This window comes from Lepidochelys olivacea (assembly GCF_965140295.1).
Source record: "Lepidochelys olivacea isolate rLepOli2 genome assembly, chromosome: 3".
Taxonomy (NCBI): Eukaryota; Metazoa; Chordata; order Testudines; family Cheloniidae; genus Lepidochelys; species Lepidochelys olivacea.
In genome coordinates this window covers 49,202,488-49,224,764 of record NC_140413.1, presented here as the reverse complement: position 1 = coordinate 49,224,764, position 22,277 = coordinate 49,202,488, and positions in this window count along the sequence as shown.

Below are 22,277 nucleotides of genomic sequence, written 5' to 3'. Positions count from 1 at the left end.
CTTCCCAGCAGTTCCATTAGGCAAAGTAACACAGTATATAGAATGAAATATTCATTAATAATTGAATCTATGAAAACTGTAGTTAAACTATGTTGAGCTAATTTAATAGCTAGCAGCTATAAGAATGTAGAGCGTATGACTCTTTGCATGAACAAAAATAATTCATGCTGCTAGTGTCTGAGAGTGATTTTGTGATAAAATACTACAGTAAAATTGTAATGGGTCCACTACAATGGAGGATTGTTGGGGAAGAATGGAAACAGAATATTATGTACTGTTTTTTTTCTACAGTATTGAATACTTCTGAGGATAAGGATAATTGATAAAATTCTCCAAATCCAAGTAATTTATTTTGTCTAAAGATATATATGGGACAGTCAATGCTTTATTTTCAGTGAGGACTCATAAACTGCAACAGAAAAGAAATACTGTAAATAACAAAAAATGATAGTAACATATGATGGAATACCCAATTAAGCCAGTGAGAACTGTGCAACGAATCAAGGCCTTTGTTTTCATGTTAGAGCTCCAGTCTTATCCCTTTACAGTGTCTCTCCACAGTGCTGTTTAATTGAATTTACTATTCCTTAATGGGAAACAAAATTTAGTGCTATTTACCATGACTGTCTGTGGTTACCTTTTTTCTTCTTTGCATGTAACAAAAACTGCTAAGTGATTTTGGCTGAAAGCAAGGTTGAAGCTCAAAGGAGCAGCTCCTGTCTGACATTTCAGCTTTCATCTACAAAGTATCTGCAAATCTTTTTATGCAGAAAAGAAAACAAAAGGAAAGGGGCCTGTTTCTTCCAAACTCATTTTTCTCCACCATGTGCCGCAGCTTTGATTATAGTGCCCATGTGATCTGACTTCTTTTAGCACAAAAGCAGAGGCTAAATAATAAGAAGCACTTTTAATGACATTTTATGAATCAATATCTGAAACCTTTTAATGGAATAAATGTTAGGTCAAAATGATCCCTGGTATAACTCCACTGAAATCATGAATGACACCCAGGATGCACTTGGTACAAGAATAATAATTTTTAAAATTTGCCTCTGTTTGGTATTCGGATTGTCATCTATTCCCTCCTAAATGGTCAGATGGACTCAGATGACAAGCCTTGAAGCCAGAGCTGAACTTTCTCAAAACTCAAGTGTGTTCAGAACTGTGGTTCTGATTCAAAGATTTATAGAAACAGGAGCAAGTGTTCATGTCTGACTCTGGAACCCAGCTGACACAAAATTCAAAAGTGTTGGGGTCTAGGATTCTGATTCAGGCCTACACCTATATGTTTTCAAATTGCCAAAATACAAAATAAGATTGTGTTTCTTCCCTCTCCCCATCCATGCACCTTGTTTTCAACTAGCACTGCATGAAAAATAAATTTAGAAATGCCAGAGAAGTTAATCTTTTGCTGGATCCAAAACAAATCAATTTCCTGGTTCTGTTTCAAAACTTTCATAAACAGAGAAACAGAAGAAAATACCTTCTCCCACAATACAGTAAAAATTGAATTTTGATTAGTGAAACTGAAAGGTCAGTCTTTGATAGTGAAAGGGCAGGAGCTAAAGTTCAAATTCTGCTCTGTGCAGCACTCGCCCATGCGATAGTGAAAGGTACTATATTAGTACTTACACCTAACCTTCATAATCAGCAGCATTCACAAACCCAACAGAAGACCTTGAAACAACCCAGATCTGGTGGAAAATTCCCTTAACATTTACAAAAAGATATAAATCATCTGTTCTTTTATATTTCCTGGGATTTTATAAAGTTATAAGTGGAATCAGTGGGTGAAATTCTGTGCTGTGCTTCTTTAAGGTGGCCTGATCCTGGGCCGCTCTGAGGCCTCCAGCATAACTTAGGCCCCCTGTGTTGCTTATCTAAATTACAATGCAATCTCCAAGCTCTGTTATGGGCTGAAATCACTGCAGAGATTCTGGGTGCTGCAGACCAGCAATAACATGCCCCCTGTGCCAGAGCTTGCAAAAGGCAGACTTACAACTGACTTCTTCAGTGGCAGCACCCAGCCAATTATCCCCCCCCAGCCAAACTCATGGCTTTTGGAGCCCCATTCCACCACTCAGGCCCTTTTCCCCACTGTCCAGGATCTGGAATGGACAAGAGTATCTCCCGCACAGAGTTTTCCTCTATATTTTGCATGTGTGTGGATTTGTATGGGAACTGAAAAAGAAAGTAAAAAAAAAAAAATAGTAAGAGGAACAAAAAAATGCAGCCATGCCTTAACAGCAGAGTAATGGAAGCCATTAGAGGCAAAAAGGCGTCCTTTCAAAACTGGAAGTCAAATCCTAGTGAGGAAAATAGACAGGAGCATAAACTCTGGCAAGTCAAGTGTGCAAAGATAATAAGGCAGACCCAGAAAGAATTTGAAGAGCTACTAGCTAAACACATGAAAACAACAACAAAAACAAAATTAAGTACATCACATGCGGAAAGCTTATGAAACAGCCAGTGTGGCCACTGGAAAGTTGAGGTATTAAAGGAACACTTAAGGAAGACAAGGCCACTGTGGTGAAGCTAAAGGAATTCTTTGCATCAATCTTCATTGCAGAGGATGTGAGGGAGATCCCCACACCTGAGCCATTGTTTTTAGGTGACAAATCTGAAAACTATCCTAGACCAAGGTGTCAACAAAGGAACAAACTGATAAATTAAACACTAATATGTCACCAGGAGCAGATGGTATTCACCTTAGAGTTCTGATAGAACTGAAATATGAAACTGCAGAACTAACTGTTGTATATAAAAAAAGAAAAGGAGTACTTGTGGCACCTTAGAGACTAACCAATTTATTAGAGCATAAGCTTTCATGAGCTACAGCTCACTTCATCAGATGCATCTGATGAAGTGAGCTGTAGCTCACGAAAGCTTATGCTCTAATAAATTGGTTAGTCTCTAAGGTGCCACAAGTACTCCTTTTCTTTTTGCGAATACAGACTAACACGGCTGTTACTCTGAAACCTGTTGTATATAACCTACTGCTAAAATCAGCCTCTGTAACAGATGTCTGGAAGGTAGTTAATGTAATGCAGATTTTTTTTAAGGCTCTAGCAATGACCTGGCAATTCCAGACAGGTAAACCTAACTTCAGTTCCAGGTAAACTGGTTGAAACTATAGCAAAGAACTGAAGTATCAGAGACATAGATGAACACAAGAAAGAGTCAACATTGGGGAAGAGTCAACATGGCTTTTGTAAAGGGAAATTATGGCTCACCAATCTGTTAGAATTCTTTGAAGTTGTTGACAAGCCTGTGGAAAGAAGTGATCCAGTGGATATAGTGTACTTGGGCTTTCAGAAAGTCTTTGACAAGGTCCCACAACCAAGGCTTTTAAGCAAAGTAGGTAGTCATGGGATAAGAGGTAACTCCCTCTCATGAATAAGTAAATGGTTAAATTATTGGAAACAAAGGGTAGGAATAAATGGTAAATGTTCGTAACGTAAAGAGGTCAACATAAGGGTCCTCCAAGGATCTATACTGGGACCTGTGCTGTTCCATATGTTCATCAATGAGCTGGAAGAAGGGGGTGAATAATGAGGTGACAAAATTTGTGGCTGGCACAAAATTACTTAAAATTGTTAAACTGGGCAACAAAACGGCAGATGAAATTCAATGTTGAGATGTGAAAAGTAATGCACATTGGGGAAAAAAAATTAAAACCCCCTATACAAACACAATGAAGGGGTCTAAATTAACTGTTATCACTCAAGAAAGAGATCTTGCAGACATTGTAAATAATTCTCTTAAAACATCTACTCAATGTGCAGGAGTAGTCAAAAAAGCTAACAATGTTAGAAATCATTAGAAAAGGGATAGATTATTCCTTCCTAAGAGTAGTACTTTGCATTTGTCCTTATTGAATTTCATTCTATTTATTCATTCTATTTGGACCACTTCTCCAATTTTTCAAGATAATTTTTAATTCCAATCCTGTCCTCCAAAGCAATTGAAACCCCTCCCAGCTTGGAATCATCCACAGTCTTTAAAAGTGTACTCTCTATGCCATTATTCAAATTAGTTGTGAAGATGCTGAATAGACCCAGACCCAGGACAGCTCCCAGCGGGACCCCACTCAATATGCTCTTCTAGCTTGACTGTGAACCATTGATAACTACTCTCTGACTATGGTTTTCCAATCAGTTCTGCGCCCACCTATATAATAGGTTCATCTAGACTATATTTCCCCAGTGTGCTTATGAGAAGGTCATGTGAGACAGTATCAAAAGCCTTCCTAAAATCAAGATATCCCATCTACTGCATCCTCCACTATCAACAAGATTTGTTACCCTTTCAAAGAAAGCTATTAGGTTGGATTGCATAATTTGTTCTTGACAAATCAATCTTAACTGGTACTGATCACCTTATTATATTTTAAGTGTTTACAAATTGTTTAATTATTTGCTCCATTATCTTTCTGGGTACTGAAATTAGACTGACTGGTCTATTATTCCCTGGGTTTTCCTTATTCCCCTTTTTTATAGCTAGGTACTGTATTTGCACTTTCCTAGTCCTTTGGGATCTCTCCCATCCTCCACAAGATAATCACTAATGGCTCAGTGATCTCTTCTGCCAGTTCCTTAAGTCTGCAATGTTTGCTGTAGCTGTGTTGATCACAGGATCTTAGCAAGACAAGGTGGGTGAGGTAATATCTTTTATTGGACCAACTTCTGTGGTGAGAGAGACAAGCTTTTGAACTTACATGGACCTGAAGAAGAGCTCTGTGTAAGTTTGAAAGCTTCTCTCTCTTACCAACAGAAGTTGGTCCAATAAAAGATATTACCTCATCTTGTCTGTATAAGTTACTTAAGCATCTAGGCTGTATTTCGTCACGCTGTGCCAACCTGAAGATATCTTAACTCATCCTTCCCACATTGCCTCAGATCCTATCCCATTGACACTGATGTTCACATTCGTTGTCTAATCACTGCCAACATTTTTGGTGAAAACTGAAACAAAAAAGGCATTTAATACCACTTGTGGGTAGTCTATAGCAGACATCTGCCATGACACCACTTTCATTCTCCTTTCACTTACATGTTGCCACTTTTTTTTTTGTTAGGTTCACAACTGTGTTCACACACCATTATCTACCTCTTCTGTTATATATCCAAACCTGCATGAGTAGCAAGCAATTAATTTTCCTAACAAAACCTGATCTCGAAAATATTTCTCACTTGTTTATAGTTCCATTCTAGATGATGTTCTAAATCCATCAAGTGGTCTTTTTGTCCATGGTGTTGGTGCATAAATAATATCTTACATTATATAAAACATTTCATCCCAAAGAATCCTAAAGCACCTATGAAATTTAAATGCCATTTACACAGTAGTATCATTTCAGTCACCACAGAAAGGCAGCCAGCTCCACCAAGAAAAGCAGCTACTAAATTCATGAAAGATAGGTCCGTCAGTGGCTATCAGCCAGGATGGGAAGAGATGGTGTCCCTAGCCTTGGTTTGCCAGAAGCTGGGAATGGCTAGAGGGGATGGATCACGTGATGGTTACCTCTTCTGTTCATTCCCTCTGGGGCACCTGGCATTGGCCACTGTTGGAAGATAGGATACTTGGCTAGATGGACCTTTGGTGTAACCCAGTATGGCCATTCTTATGTTCTTATGTACTGCTGAACAGTGCACAATACTGTACAACATTTTATAATAACAGGTGAAGAATAACAGTCTACTAAAATATAGAAGGAATGTTAGATACAGTAGGAAAAATGTGGTTACCCAGTTCAGAGAGCACATGTGGATTAGTCAGAATCCCTACTCTTGAGAAACCTGTCTGAAAGCAATGAGGTTAACCTTCCCAGATAAAGGAAAAAGTTCCCACACCTTTCCTTAGCCCATAGCTTTAAAGAGAGGAAACTGCCAGTCAGCAAAGTCCCCACAATGTTATAGTTCATGGTCAGTGGCAAGCCAGTGCTATGCCACTGGAGGATCCCCTGGATCACTGGGATGACCTTCCCATGGTTATTTGGACCCTAGATGAAGAGCTAAGCAGCTGCATCACAGTGGAGACTTTGAACCATGACTTTGTAGACAGTGACTAACACTTGAACTTCACTAGGAATTTAATCCAGTGGAACAGAGAGAAGAATAGATATGATGCATTCTCACAAGACAGGCCATGCTGCCCGAGACAGAATTTCAGAGTGGATTTCAGATTTAGTCCAGGGCAAGCTTGTTGTGATAATCATGCCTACTGGTAATAAAGGTGTGAATGAACATGGCAAGCTTCATGTCTGATAGGTACAGGTAGAGACAATGCTCATTTGGAGCTCTGCTAGAAATCAATAGCTGGAAGGAGGCAGAGCAATGAAGCTGCTGCTCTACATCAGAACTGAATTTCCTAATGCTGAGAGAAGATGGTGATTCAAATTTAAATTTGACCTTGTTGCAAAAGTAACCTTTTCTAATGAAATAATGCAAGAAGGAGATTTAGGATTATTTCCTTATCAACACGTTTCCTGACCTTCCCTTTGGCTGGCTTCACCGTGTTCGTGCTCAAAAGCCTAATTTCACTCTAAATCCATTAAAAGCCAGCAATGTATTGGCTCATTAACAAAAGGGGGAAAAACACCTTCCAGCTAAGGCAAGCAACCTTTGTAACAGCAACAGATGACTCTGCTTAATGCAGAGATAATATTTACTCAGTATTAACCAAAAATAAAAAAAGGATTGTTGCTGGATGACTAAGTGTTATCAGGTTTCAGAGTAACAGCCGTGTTAGTCTGTATTCGCAAAAAGAAAAGGAGGACTTGTGGCACCTTAGAGACTAACCAATTTATTAGAGCATAAGCTTTCGTGAGCTACAGCTCACTTCCTCAGATGCATATCGTGGAAACTGCAGCAGGCTTTATATATACACAGAGAATATGAAACAATACCTATTCCCACCCCACTGTCCTGCTGGTAATAGCTTATCTAAAGTGATTTCCAGCACAAATCCAGGTTTTCTCACCCTCCACCCCCCATCTATCCTTTTTTTATCATCTTTCCAAGTTCCCAAAATGAAATCATGAACCATTTAAGCAAATAAGTGGACCAAAAGATTTCCAATTTAGAAATTTAATAGGCCATCATAGATCTGACATCTGGAAAGGTCCATGTATGCAAGGATTTTCTGCAGTATTTCAAAGACTTCAGTGAAATTTTATGTCCTAAGACTCCACTTGTATAGTTTGATCCTGCAGTCTTAAAACAGGTAAAATTCCCACTGGCTTCAAGGGGAGGAAAGATGCATTTTTGGTGAAGGTGTGAATAGAAGTCATGAGATATGATGGGAGTCTGTACGTACTCTGAAAATTAAACCACTTATTTGTGGGCCTACATATGGATTTGAATGACGAGGAGTCCTTGTGGCACCTTAGTGACTAACAAATGTATTTGGGCATAAGCTTTCATGGGCTAATACCCACTTCATCAGATGCATGGAGTGGAAAATACAGCAGGCAGGTATAAATACAGAGCACATGAAAAGATGGGAGTTGCCTTACCAAGTGGGGGGGGGGGTCAGTGCTAACAAGCCAATTCATTTAAGGTGGAAGTGGCCTATTCTCAACAGACAGACACAGACCCTTTGTTTTTCTCCCTCCTCCCAGCTTTTGGAAGTACCTTGTCCCCTCATTGGTCATTTTGGGTCAGGTGCCAGCAAGGTTATCTTAGCTTCTTAACCCTTTACAGGTGAAAGGGTTTTGCCTCTGGCGAGGAGGGATTTTATAGCACTGTATACAGAAAGGTGGTTACCCTTCCCTTTATATTTATGACACACCCTGTGAAGTTGTAAAGGGTGCTATGTAATTGTAAGTACCAACTTACACTTCAAGGTACTCTTATTGTTTGTTGACAGCTGACTATTAAGATACATAAAGCACCAGAGTTTAAATCCACTGCCGTAGCACTTATGTGCTCTTAAACCATGAAAATAGGATGTAAGTGCTGGATACCCTTATGCTGGCCTTCTGCACCAGGGTAAATTTCATCCTCGATAACCAACTGTTTGATTCCTCCTACCTGAATGGCGGGGGGGGGGGGTGTTCCAAAGTGCACAGTTGTGTTTGTTTGCTTTTATAAATCAAGCTCAGCACTTCCTTGGGCTGCATCGTTCTGCAAAAGAAGCATATTTTGAGAAGGGATTAACAAACAATATGATAAATACTCACTGTACTGTATAAGGACAAGGAGGGAGTTCCTGGAGTAAGAGACAGGGGACCAAGGTGTGGAAGAATGAAGTGTGAGGAAGATAAACATCATTCTCTGCTTGTCCCTGAACCTGATCTTAATGGGCAAGCTGGAGCAATTAAAATGTACAACTAGTTTATATGTATCCTCGGCATACATTATACTGTCCCTTTCACTTTAGATCTCTTCAAGTACAAGAACAGTTATACAGGATAGATTGCCAAGGGAAAAAAAGCTAAGGAAAGTACATTAAAATAAGCCATTGCTCACCAAAAAGTATAGTGGAGGTAACTCTTAAAGCTATTAAACTGCTCAGCTGTGTGTCAAAGCTAAAGCAGGAAGATCAGAGTTTTAACCGCACTGCTGCTGTGAAATTCTGTGTTGACATGGGGTGTGGCATAGCCTCAGGTCAAGGGTAAAAGGTTTGGATGGCCTCAGATCCAGTATAAAATTGGGATGAGAAATGCTCCTCTGCCCAATTTGCAGTGGTGTTTGAAATACTGTTTCAAATATCTGTTACCTGTTGCAGCTTTCCTGTATTTAATACCCAAGTGCTGGCAGTGTCAACATTTACCTAACATTTTTAAGAAGCGGGGAAAAAAAAACATATTTAAAAAACCTTTTCATATTTAAAAAACCTGCTGGGAACAGATGTAGCCTCCCAGTGCTCAGGCAGGAGAGAGAAATGAAGAGCCCAGGATGCTGATTTGCTTCTTTCACAGCCACCTTTTCTGGCTGATGTATGGCAATGCAGTGGAAATGCCTTTGTGAAAAGTCTATTCACCGTACCAACTAAAAGTCACTCCTCTGGCACTGGATAAAATGAGAGACAGCCTGGGAGAGACAGCATCTAAAGTAAAAGAAAAGGCTAAATGAAGATGGCTGAACTAATTTATCTATTCCCCCCACCCACCGTCCTCCGAACCCCCTCACCTCCCCACCCCACATTCTAGTATATGTTTTATTAAGGTAGTGGTATTTATAAGCCTGTGATTGTGGATACATTTCATTGCAGAAATCCTGTATCTAAATTTTGCACTGAGGTACAGCCCATGCAGTTGTAACAACAGTGAGGCCTGGACATTCACATGATATAACTAACTGTAATACTTGGACACCATGAAATGTTTTTATTCTTTCAGATGGATTTATCAGGCAGCAACCGATTTTTAGTAGGAGAACTTCGGCAGAGAGAACAGCCTTTACTAGAGATATGTGCAACAATAAGCATTTTTCCACTTAACTGTTTTACATAAAGTTAAACAGAGCTTGTTTCACTAACAGCATCATCTGGAGACTAAATAAAACTAATAATAATGCACTAAAGTGAAATCTTCCATGGAAAATCTATGGGAGAAAGGATCTGGTCATCTGGTTTAGAAGAGTTTTGTCCAGTTGGTTCACTTGGACTATGAAATCCCAAAGAGACAGGACTCTCATTCAATAGGTTTAGGACTTGTCTGAACAGAATAACCTCCCTTCATTAAGGCTGTAGTGTGAATAGTAGCAGCACATAACAATTCACCAAGGTTTGGAACCACCTTGAAAATACCACCTGTTTCTTCTGTACCTTCATAAGTCTCAAACATGGATGATTTGGGGATGCAATTACATTCAGTGACAACAGCTGGTGCTGTATGATATATTTCTTTGTCCAGTTTCATCAGGACTGAATCTTCTAGTTTAAGCTTCAAGGTACATTCCAAGAAGAATGCCCTAAAATCACTTAGATTTGATATTTTGTAACCTCATTTCATTAGGTCTCTGATAAATGAAGGAGGGGATGGCTCCCTTTTATGGACACCCAACCAGCTAGTAGCTATAAAATCTCTCTTAGTAGCTGTTCTCTATTTGCTCTATGGTAAAGGATTAAAAAGTCTCACTGCTATGCATAGGTAAAAGGAATGAGTGGGCACCTGGCCAAAAGAGTCAATGGGAAGGCTAGAACTTTTAAAAATTGAAACAACACTCCCCTTTTGTCTGTCTGTTGTTGTTCTCTGGGGAGAGGCAGACAGAACAGCTATGCTGTAAGAGCTTGGGCCAGGTATGAAAACCCATCAGTATCATACCTAGAAACAACTCATTTAAAACCCCAGATATGTAAGTAGATCGGGAAATGTCTAGGAAGACACAATTAGGTTTATCTCTTTTATTCCTTTATGGCTTGTGGATCCCTCTGTGCTAACCCCAGGTGCTTTTTGTTTTGCTTGCAACCTTTAAACTGGACCTCAAGAAAGCTATTCTTGATGTTTAATCCTTGTAGTTTTTTTCTAAAATCTAGCAAATGCCTAAGTTCCCAGATGTATTTTCTTTCTTATTTTTTTTGTTATTAATAACATTTATCTTTTTAAAAAAACAGAATTGAATTTTTGTGTTTTAAGAGGCTTGTGCACATTGTTTAATTAGCTGGTGGCAACAGCTGATTTCTTTTTTTTCTTTCTCAGCTCTTCCCTGGAGGGGGCGGGTGAAAGGGCTTGAGGGTACCCCACAGGAAGGAATTCCCAAATGCACCTTCCTTGGTTCTCAAAGGGGTTCTGCACTTGGGTGGTGACAACATCTACCCATCCAAGGTCAGAGAGAATCTATAACCTTGGGAGTTTAATACAAGCCTGAAGTGGCCAGTATTAATTTTTAGAAACCTTGTGGGCCCCACCTTCTGCATTCAAAGTGCCAGAGTGGGGAATTAGCCTTAACAAGGTCATAGGGGTCATTGAGGATGAAGTTTTACAAGTAGGGTTGTTGGTACTGGTGGCTATCGTGATCAGTTCATAATTCTGCTGTAAGGCTGACAGGCTAATAAAAAATCACCCATGAATGCTTCAATACTATACTGACATTCTGCAGAATCAGGATGTTCAGTTGGGCTCCTTTATTATAATAGGACTTTTTATCAGCAGATCTCAAAGAACTTCATAAAGGAGTCAGCATCATTATCCCCATTTTACAGATGGGGTAATGGAGATACAGAGAGGTGAAGTGACTTGAGTAAGGTCAGCCCACAGGCCAATCTCTGAGTCCCAGTCCAGTGCTCTATCCACTAGGCCACATGGCATCATGACTCGGCACTTCCCTGGTGCATATTGTGCAATAAATGCAAGCCTCTTCAAATGCATGAGAAAGTTTTGCATCCAAAGAACTCTTTTGCTGGATCTTTAATGTTTACTAATGGTACAAGCGACTTCTAGTCTGTCACTAACTTGAAATTAAAAGATGCAGCAAATACCGGGTGCACTTCTTGGAACCCTGAAGTTTCCTGCCCCTTCTTTCAATAGAATCTGCACTGGTTCTGCTTTAAGCAGGTCATTTTTGCTGACCACCATCCCAACTTCCTTCATGTATTTTAAATAATTCTCCTTCTCCTCCATTCTTGTTGGAGTCATGTAACTCCCATTACTTACATTTGCTCAGGTGGAACGGGAGACATGAACCAAGAATCTTGAATACTTCTGCTTAGAGGATCTAATTTATATGAGTTCCTTGCAACCCATGTAGTTCTATGGATTTCTGCAACAACATCAATATGTTTTGGTTCCTTGTTAATCAGGGGAGGGAACACATCCCCTGACTCAGCTGGCCAGGTGCACACTCAGTTTATACATCTTTCTGGGGCTTTATGCTACCCAGAAAGCCACATAAACGATCTGCTGATTAGGAACCTGAAAACCCTGTCTGCCTCTTCCGGAAAAGACACTGACTTTATGAGCTTTAAGGAAAAGCTGGTAGTGATATCTCAATGAAAGATTGCTTCCACAAAACAAAGTGCTCACAAGTCCTCTTTTGGCACTCTCAAAATTTATGTCCTAGTAGTAATTTTAATATAATCTTAATTCTTCCATCTGTGTGCATATCCTGTAGTGTGAGCCTGGGGAGGATCTAGAGGAACTGGGTCTATGTCAGAGTAGAATGGATGCATCTGTTAGTGAGAAAAGGAAAAACAACAGCTTTTCTACATTCCTAGAGTTTCAAAGTAATTGGATTTCCTCATTCATCTGTGCTTGAGGAGCCATTACTTAACACAACGAGGCTTCTAATGTATTTGGACACCAAAAAAAAACATTCTCCTTTCCCATCTACTTCAAATCAGAGCAAACAACATAAAAGGCCATTAAAAAGACTACCAGATTTAAGTATATGGCCTGGTCTACACTGGGGGGGTAGGGGTAGGATCGACCTAAGATACGCAACTTCAGCTACGAGAATAGTTGAGCTGAAGTCTACATATCTTAGGTCAACTTACCTCGCGTCCTCACGGCGCGGGATCGACTGCCACCGCTCCCCCGTCGACTCCACTTCCGCCTCTCACTGCGGTGGAGTACAGGAGTCGACGGCAGAACAATCGGGGATCGATCACTACCCACCGATCCAGCGGGTAGTGTAGACGTACCCTATGGCTTTTTCATGTTGCCGGAAAGTCAGTGGTGAAAGTAAAATTCAGCTCTCATCACTTCTGGCCACCTCAGAAGGGCCGGGGCTGGGGGGTCAGTGCCCCCAGCCAGTCCATCTGCACTCCCTGGCCCGCGCCACCCGGGACTCCAGCGGTGATTTAAAGGGCCGGAGCCCCAGGCCCTTTTAAATCGCGGCCCCGGGGAAGCTACTCCTTTTGCGCCCCCACTCGGCAGAGCCACCGATCAGGGGCACAGTTCTTAAAGCGCTGCCACGGCAGAACTTTAAAGTCAGTGGTACGGGCCGGTACTGGTAGCTACCTTTTACCGGTACGCCCTACCAGCCTGTACCCCCCTTACTTTCATCCCTGCAGAAAGTTAACATGGACATTTCTTGATCGAGTCCATGTCATAGTTAAAGTATAGCCTTATGATTGATTGTGCAGTTCCAGACATAGCCAGAGAGATGAGATGTGACGAGGTTCATTTAACAATAAATACACATTACAGTATATAGGAGAACTACAGTGACCACCATGTTAGATATATTTACCTCTATGTCCAATAACAAGGTTTGTTTCATTTTTTTGATGGTAAATAGGACTTCGTACTCCACAGATGTTATAATTTTGGAGGATAATATTTTGCAAACCTCAGTAGCTGGGTGTTCCCTTTGAGGTATTCCAGGCAAATTAATGTTTTCAATTCAGATTTTCATTTTGCTCTGCACTTTTCATTGCTATGAGGGTTTGATGGTCATCACAAAAAAACAGCCAAAGCAAAATAAAATTCAACTAATGTAACCAGGATTCTACTGTATTAAGGTTTAAAAATTTATGTTATTCTGTGCTCTATTTTTGGATTAAAGAAATGCAAATGTGTAAACCAGTCTATACTTCTTGCCCTTTCATTTCAGCTAAGTCCACACTATCAATAATAAGACACAAGTGACAACTTCAAATCTAGAAATAGCAGCCATCTTCCATCTGCTCATTTTTGGTACTCGGAATAAGCATTTTACTTTTACTAACCAGTCCAAGTAATAGAAATGCCCAGCTTTTTAAGCCAAGCTCTGTATTATATCACTCCTCTTCAAAAAACTGTTTGCCTCATTGTTCTCTACTACACATATAAACTGTTGGTCTCTAATTTCAAAATAGAGCACTGCATTCAGCTAAATGCTAAGTTATACATCTAGGAACAAGGAATGCAGGCCATATCTACAGAATGGGTGATTGTATTCTCAAAAGTGGTGACTCAAAAGGTAGAATGCTGCCAGATTAGATCTCTAAAGAAGTACACTGCCACAAATTGTAAACTGTTCTATAATTTTAGAAGATGCATTAAATATCTTTGTATCATTTCACATAAAACAACCAAGGACGTTTCAATATTTCACCTTCTGTATATCCTAGCAAATGCAATGTATAAGGGAGAATAGTAGATTTAATGTTGTTTATTCCTATCCAATTTTGGGGTCACTACTGGAAGATGGAAAGAAAGAATATAGCTCTATCTGATTTGAATAAACCTGCATCAGCAAGAATTACCTAAAAATCATAAGTGATCCAGGAATGGGGTTTTCTATTTTAAAGCTCTCAAGCTGGCATATTTAAAGATAATTCAGTGGGTACGTCACTGAAAATATTATTTTTATCTTTAAACAGCTACAGTCTCAAATCAACCTTATGTTGCGGTGATGATACTCTTTTAGTTATGAAGTATATAACGTGCACTTTCACATATCATTTGCTGTGGAAGCATTTGAAGTGATGACCTAATTGACCTTAGTTTTGGTTTACTCTGAGCTAATATTTCAAAGCACCTTTGAGATTGAGGGCAGCACATCATCACCTAACAGCATTTTAAAATGCCTAATTACATATACTGGATCCTTCCAGGTACATAAACTCCTCTTGTCGATGGGAATACTGCTGTTTTTCCTACTGTCTTTCAAATTACTAGGGGCATCGATTTATAGACTGTGAAAGTCATATGCCAAACAATCCTGAACCATTTGGGGTTTTATTTTGCCAGTTGGTACAATTTATAATTGTAGGAGTTTTCAAAGAAGCTCCCATTTTATCTTGCCTTTTAACAAGAGAAATGAGGTTTGAGTCTTGATAATGTACTTGGCTTCTTTTCCTGATTTCTTTTCCTTTAGCATTCACAAGTGTTGAAATTGCTACACATGAAATAAAAGCGCAAGAATTAAAAACTGACAGTAGTAGCTGCTGAGGGAAAAAAACTAATTTCCCTCTCATGAGCTTCCTGAAGACTTTGGAGAATTCACATAGCAGGTCACGGTTGTGTTTAACTCCTATCTTTTTCCATGAGTGCATTTGAGGAGACTGCAAGAACTATGTCAAGGTCATGTTTACATAATTCTAATGAAGCAAAGCATAAATCACAAATTGTTAACCATCCACTGGGACTAAAAGTGTAATTTTTTTAAACAGCTAAGTAATTAAAGAGGCAAATGTGTTCTGTGGTAAAATAATATTACTATATTAGATAAGGAAACAGTCCATGACCATGTGACACTATAAATGTGACCAGAAATGATCTGGTCTCTTAAATTACTTTATTTCCCTTTGCAGAATATTAATTTCAGGTGAGTAATTTTAATTTTATTAGTATCATGTTCTTCTGTACTAGATATGGACTGGCTACAGAGCCTGCTTCTGATTAGAGCATAAGATGTTTTAATACACTGCCAGGTATGGTTGGGGTTCATTTAAATAAGGCCACGTCTACACTACCCACCGGATTGGCGGGTAGTGATTGATCTATCGGGGATTGATTTATCGCGTCTAGTGTAGACGCGAAAAATTGATCCCCGATCGCTCTGCCGTCGACTCCAGAACTCCACCAGGGTGAAAGGCGGAAGCGGACTTGACGGGGGAGCAGCGGCTGTCGATCCCGTGCAGCAAGGATGCGAAGTAAGTGACTCTAAGTCGATCTAAGATACGTTGACTTCAGCTATGCTATTCTCATGGCTGAAGTTGCATATCTTAGATTGATCCCTCCCCCGCAGTGTAGACCAGGCCTAAGGTATTTTACACACATTGCCACCTATGGGTTGAACAGTATAATTACAGTTTCACATTCCATTACATCTCCCCCTTTAAGTTCTACATTCCTACCATTTATAACATTTACACTATCACATTGTCTTTGAAGTTCAGTACATCTGTTGAGTGTCTCTGAATCATACTGGTTTTCTAATTACATGATCTCAATGCCCAACAACTTGATCTTCTGGCTGCATAGGTGCTGATTCCATGGGTGCTCCAGAAAAAATAGTGGGTGCTTAGCCCCCACCAGCAGCCCCACTGATCAGCTCCTTCCCTTCCCTCCAGTGCCTCCCACCCACTGGTGATCAGCTGTTCAGCGGCATGCAGGAGATGCTGGGGGGAACAGGAGGGGGAGGAGAGAGGGCAGGAAGAAGCAGAGTGAGGGAGAGGCATGTTTGGGGAAGGGAGGGTGGAATGGGGTGGGAAGAGGTGAGGAGGTGGCAGGGCAAGGGTGACAAGAGGAGGGGCAGGGTGGGGCCCTAGAGGAAGGCGTGGAGTGGGGATGTGTCTTGGGGTGAAGCGGGGGTACACCCGGGGGAAACCAGAAAGTCAGTGCCTCTGTCTGGCTTTCCATTAGTTGCAATGACTGGCTGTCAGTTTGAAATCCATGAGTCTTCTTTTTCTTGTTCTGCATCTGCCACCTGTAGAGTTTGCTCTGTTGATTTTTCTTTCTGAGGAACAAACTGTAAATGTTGTTGATTTCTGTTGAACTTTCCAATGTCCCTCTCAATCACATATGCTCCGGGTGCTGAATTCTTTTTCTTTACAACACCTGGAATTGTCCTTCCTTTTTCTCCATCCAATTTGACATGAACATAGTCACCAAGTTCTAGACCCTGTAGTTCTCTGAGTGACATCTGTTGTAAAAGTTTTCATAATTCTTTTATCCAATTTCGCTGTTCTCTTCATGCCTGGCCACTTTGGAGTTAGTTTCTTTTCCCAAGCTAGAACAGTAGTTCTGAGTTGTTTTCCAATCAAGAGTTATGCTGCACTGTATCCAGTACCTACTATTGGTGTTGATCTGTAATTCAGAAGACCAAGGAATGGATCTTCCTGCTGTAGGATTTTCTTGGCTGTCTGTTCAGCTCTCTCAGCCTCCCCATTTGCTTGTGGGTAATGTGGACTGCTATTAATATGATCAACATCATATTTCATTTGAAACTACTTTAAATTCTCCTGCAGTGAATTGTGGTGTGTTGTCCATCATTAGTTGTTTCGGAATGCCCAAGTGAGCAAAAGTGCACTTCAGTTTCTCGATAACACTGCAATATTTATGTCTTTCAATATATATTTCTATATACGTGGAAAAATAGTCCATGATGAACAGGTAATGATGTCCTCTGAATCTGCATAAATCTGTAGGTAGTCTCTTCCAAGTTCTCTCTGGTAGAGGTGTTTGTACACTGTATGGTTTAGCATTGTCTCTTAAGCTGAATTGTAGTAGATGTCTTCAAACATCCAATATCATCAAATCCTCCATCAAATTCTTCCACTTTTCTCACAAGGCCCATCATGCTGACAACATTGTCCGTCTTTGATCACATGCACTCTGAATCCATAGCTTTTGTATTTGTAATCTGTTTCTATGATGAACTGGCCCATGCAATTCAGAATACCTCCAGGACTTGTCAGAACTGTATCAGGTGACTTCATCTCTGGGAGGGGTTGAAGGTTCCTGTAAATCCCTTCCTAGATTACTATGGTTACTATGTCCCTAGCCTCTGTTTTTCAGAGGGTGGAGAAGGATGGCAGGAGATAGATCACTTGATCATTACCCGTTAGGTTCACTCCCTCTGGGGCACCTGGCATTGGCCACTGTTGGTAGACAGGATACCGGGCTGGATGGACCTTTGGTCTGACTCAGTATGGCCATTCTTATGTTCTTATTATGACATCTGCTCTTGAGTCAATTCTAAAGTCAATAGTCTTACCATGAATATTCAGTTTCACTCTCCAGATAGGCTCTACGCTATCACAAGTGATAGATACCAGAAACAATGGCACTTGATTTTCTGTAATATGAGCCAACTCCCTGACTGCTTTGAAAGGCAAACAGCAACAAAATGCCCACATTTCATGCAATCATTATACTGTGCACCTCTGGCTGGACATGCATCATCTCTTGGGATATAACATTTTCCACACCTTGTGCATGTAGCTGGAATTTGTCCCTCTTAGCCTGGGAGTTCTCTCTGTTTGCCTCTGGGATTTTATGGTAATGACTTTTTAACACTCAAGTGTCTGTTCATAGCTTCTAAGCTCATTTCTGGTTTTTCAAGTTGCTCCTGCCTTCTGTTCTGTTTTGACTAATTCTGACTGGTTTACTATATGTATACCTGTGGCCATAGACACCGACTCCATGAGCAGAGCAACGGGTTGAGCACCCCTGGGGCCCAGAGGAAACCGGTGCCTGTGCCTTGGGCTAGAGTTAACTCTTCAATTGTAGCTTCTATGAAAGTTTTTTATCTGTTAGCCCAATAACCAGTCTGTCTCTGATATTTTCATATTTTGTATTCCCCACAAAAAATCATAGTTTTCAGCCAATGTATGCAGAGCTGTCAAAAAACATTCAACATTTTGCACCTGTTCTTGAATTCTCTGGTGAAAACACGTTCTTTCATAAAACACATTTATCTGAGGTATAAAGTGTGCATCAAACATAGCCAGAAGCCTTTTATAGTCATAGAATCATAGAATCATAGAATAACAGAGTTGGAAGGGACCTCTGGAGGCCATCTAGTCTAACCCCCTGCCCAGAGCAGGACCAATCCCAACTAAATCATCCCAGCCAGGGCTTTGTCAAGCCTGACCTTAAAAACTTCTAAGGAAGGGGATTCCACCACCTCCCTAGGTAACTCATTCCAGTGTTTCATCACCCTCCTAGTGAAAAAGTTTTTCCTAATATCCAACCTAAATCTCCCCCACTGCAACTTGAGACCATTACTCCTTGTCCTGTCATCTGCTATCACTGAGAATAGTCTAGATCCATCCTCTTTGGATCCACCTTTCAGGCAGTTAAAAGCAGCTATCAAATCCCCCCTCATTCTTCCCTTCCATAGACTAAACAATCCCATTTCCCTGAGCCTCTCCTCATAAGTCATGTGTTCCAGACCCCTAATCATTTTTGTTGACCTTCTCTCTCCAATTTCTCCACATCCTTCTTGTTATGTGCGGCCCAAAACTGGACACACTACTCCAGATGAGGCCTCACCAGTGTCAAATAGAGGGGAACGATCACGTCATAGAATCATAGAATCACAGAATATCAGAGTTGGAAGGGACCTCAGGAGGTCATCTAGTCCAACCCCCTGCTCAAAAGCAGGACCCATACCCAATTAAATCATCCCAGCCAGGGCTTTGTCAAGCCTGACCTTAAAAACTTCTAAGGAAGGGGATTCCACCACCTCCCTAGGCAACGCATTCCAGTGTTTCACCACCCTCCTAGTGAAAAAGTTTTTCCTAATATCCAACCTAAATCTCCCCCACTGCAACTTGAGACCATTACTCCTTGTCCTGTCCTCTTCCACCACTGAGAATAGTCTAGAACCATCCTCTCTGGAACCACCTCTCAGGTAGTTGAAAGTAGCTATCAAATCCCCCCTCATTCTTCTCTTCTGCAGACTAAACAATCCCAGTTCCCTCAGCCTCTCCTCATAAGTCATGTGCTCCAGACCCCTAATCATTTTTGTTGCCCTCCGCTGGACTCTTTCCAATTTATACACATCCTTCTTGTAGTGTGGGGCCCAAAACTGGACACAGTACTCCAGATGAGGCCTCACCAATGTCGAATAGAGGGGGACGATCACGTCCCTCGATCTGCTCGCTATGCCCCTACTTATACATCCCAAAATGCCATTGGCCTTCTTGGCAACAAGGGCACACTGCTGACTCATATCCAGCTTCTCGTCCACTGTCACCCCTAGGTCCTTCTCTGCAGAACTGCTGCCTAGCCATTCGGTCCCTAGTCTGTAGCTATGAATTGGGTTCTTCCGTCCTAAGTGCAGGACCCTGCACTTATCCTTATTGAACCTCATCAGATTTCTTTTGGCCCAATCCTCCAATTTGTCTAGGTCCCTCTGTATCCTATCCCTGCCCTCCAGCGTATCTACCACTCCTCCCAGTTTAATATCATCCGCAAATTTGCTGAGAGTGCAATCCACACCATCCTCCAGATCATTTATGAAGATATTGAACAAAACCGGCCCCAGGACCGACCCCTGGGGCACTCCACTTGACACCGGCTGCCAACTAGACATGGAGCCATTGATCACTACCCGTTGAGCCCGACAATCTAGCCAACTTTCTACCCACCTTATAGTGCATTCATCTAGCCCATACTTCTTTAACTTGCTGACAAGAATACTGTGGGAGACCATGTCAAAAGCTTTGCTAAAGTCAAGAAACAATACATCTACTGCTTTCCCTTCATCCACAGAACCAGTAATCTCATCATAGAAGGCGATTAGATTAGTCAGGCATGACGTTCCCTTGGTGAATCCATGCTGACTGTTCCTGATCACTTTCCTCTCCTCTAAGTGCTTCAGGATTGATTCTTTGAGGACCTGCTCCATGATTTTTCCGGGGACTGAAGTGAGGCTGACTGGCCTGTAGTTCCCAGGATCCTCCTCCTTCCCTTTTTTAAAGATTGGCACTACATTAGCCTTTTTCCAGTCATCCGGGACTTCCCCCGTTCGCCATGAGTTTTCAAAGATAATGGCCAATGGCTCTGCAATCACAGCTGCCAGTTCCTTTAGCACTCTTGGATGCAACTCTACCGGCCCCATGGACTTCTGCACGTCCAGTTTTTCTAAATAGTCCCGAACCACTTCTTCCTTCACAGAGGGCTGGCCACCTCCTCCCCATGTTGTGATGCCCAGCGCAGCAGTCTGGGAGCTGACCTTGTTTGTGAAGACAGAGGCAAAAAAAGCATTGAGTACATTAGCTTTTTCCACATCCTCTGTCACTAGGTTGCCTCCCTCATTCAGGAACGGGCCCACACTTTCCTTGGCTTTCTTCTTGTTGCCAACATACCTGAAGAAACCCTTCTTGTTACTCTTAACATCCCTTGCTAGCTGCAACTCCAGGTGTGATTTAGCCTTCCTGATTTCATTCCTACATGCCCGAGCAATATTTATATACTCATCCCTGGTCATTTGTCCAATCTTCCACTTCTTGTAAGCCTCTTTTTTGTGTTTAAGATCATCAAGGATTTCACTGTTAAGCCAAGCTGGTTGCCTGCCATATTTACTATTCTTTCGACACATCGGGATGGTTTGTCCCTGTAACTTCAATAAGGATTCTTTAAAATACAGCCAGCTCTCCTGGACTCCTTCCCCCTCATGTTATTCTCCCAGGGGATCCTGCCCATCAGTTCCCTTAGGGAGTCAGAGTCTGCTTTTCTGAAGTCCAGGGTCCGTATTCTGCTGCTTCCCTTTCTTTCTTGTGTCGGGATCCTGAACTCGACCATCTCATGGTCACTGCCTCCCAGGTTCCCATCCACTTTTGCTTCCTCTACTAATTCTTCCCAGTTTGTGAGCAGCAGGTCAAGAAGAGCTCCGCCCCTAGTTGGTTCCTCCAGCACTTGCACCAGGAATTTGTCCCCTACAGTTTCCAAAAACTTCCTGGATTGTCTGTGCACCGCTGTATTGCTCTCCCAGCAGATATCAGGATGATTGAAGTCGCCCATGAGAACCAGGTCGTGCGATCTAGTAGCTTCTGCGAGTTGCCGGAAAAAAGCCTCATCCACCTCATCCCCCTGGTCCGGTGGTCTATAGCAGACTCCCACCACGACATCACCCTTGTTGCTCATGTTTCTAAACTTAATCCAGAGACTCTCAGGTTTTTCTGCAGTTTCATACTTGAGCTCTGAGCAGTCATACTGGTCCCTTACATACAGTGCAACTCCCCCACCTTTTCTGGCCTCCCTGTCCTTCCTGAACAATTTATATGCATCCATGACAGTACTCCAGTCATGTGAGTTATCCCACCAAGTCCCTGTTATTCCAATCACATCATAATTCCTTGACTTTGCCAGGACCTCCCGTTCTCCCTCCTTGTTTCCCAGGCTTTGTGCATTCGTATATAAGCACTTGAGATAACCTGCTGATCGCCCCTCATTCTCAGTATGAGGCAGGAGCCCTCCCCTCACAGACATTCCTGCCTGTGCTTCCTCCTGGTATCCCGCTTTCCCACTTACCTCAGGGCTTTGGTCTCCTTCCTCCGGTGAACCTAGTTTAAAGTCCTCCTCACTAGGTTAGGTTAGTCATCTTTGTGACTGTCTTCAGTAAAGTCAAAGGATTAAAATATATGCTCTGCTTTCTTCCCCACATCTTAAATTAAAGACTTTACCAGTATATCTATAATTTCTTTGTACAGCTTGGTGGCAATAAGAAGTATTGTAAAATATTGTTTCCAGTCTGTCCATTCTGAAGATTTGTCAAAGCTGAAGTTCTCTGGGCCATTGAAGAGTGGCATGTGGAGATTCTGCAACCTTTGTTGCTTTGTTCCTTCTGTTTGCAACTTTTGTTGCGGTTTTCCTTCTGCTTCTGTTCTTAATCCCACCATTGACACCATGTCATGTTCTTAAGTACAAGATATGGACTGGCTACAGTGGTTGC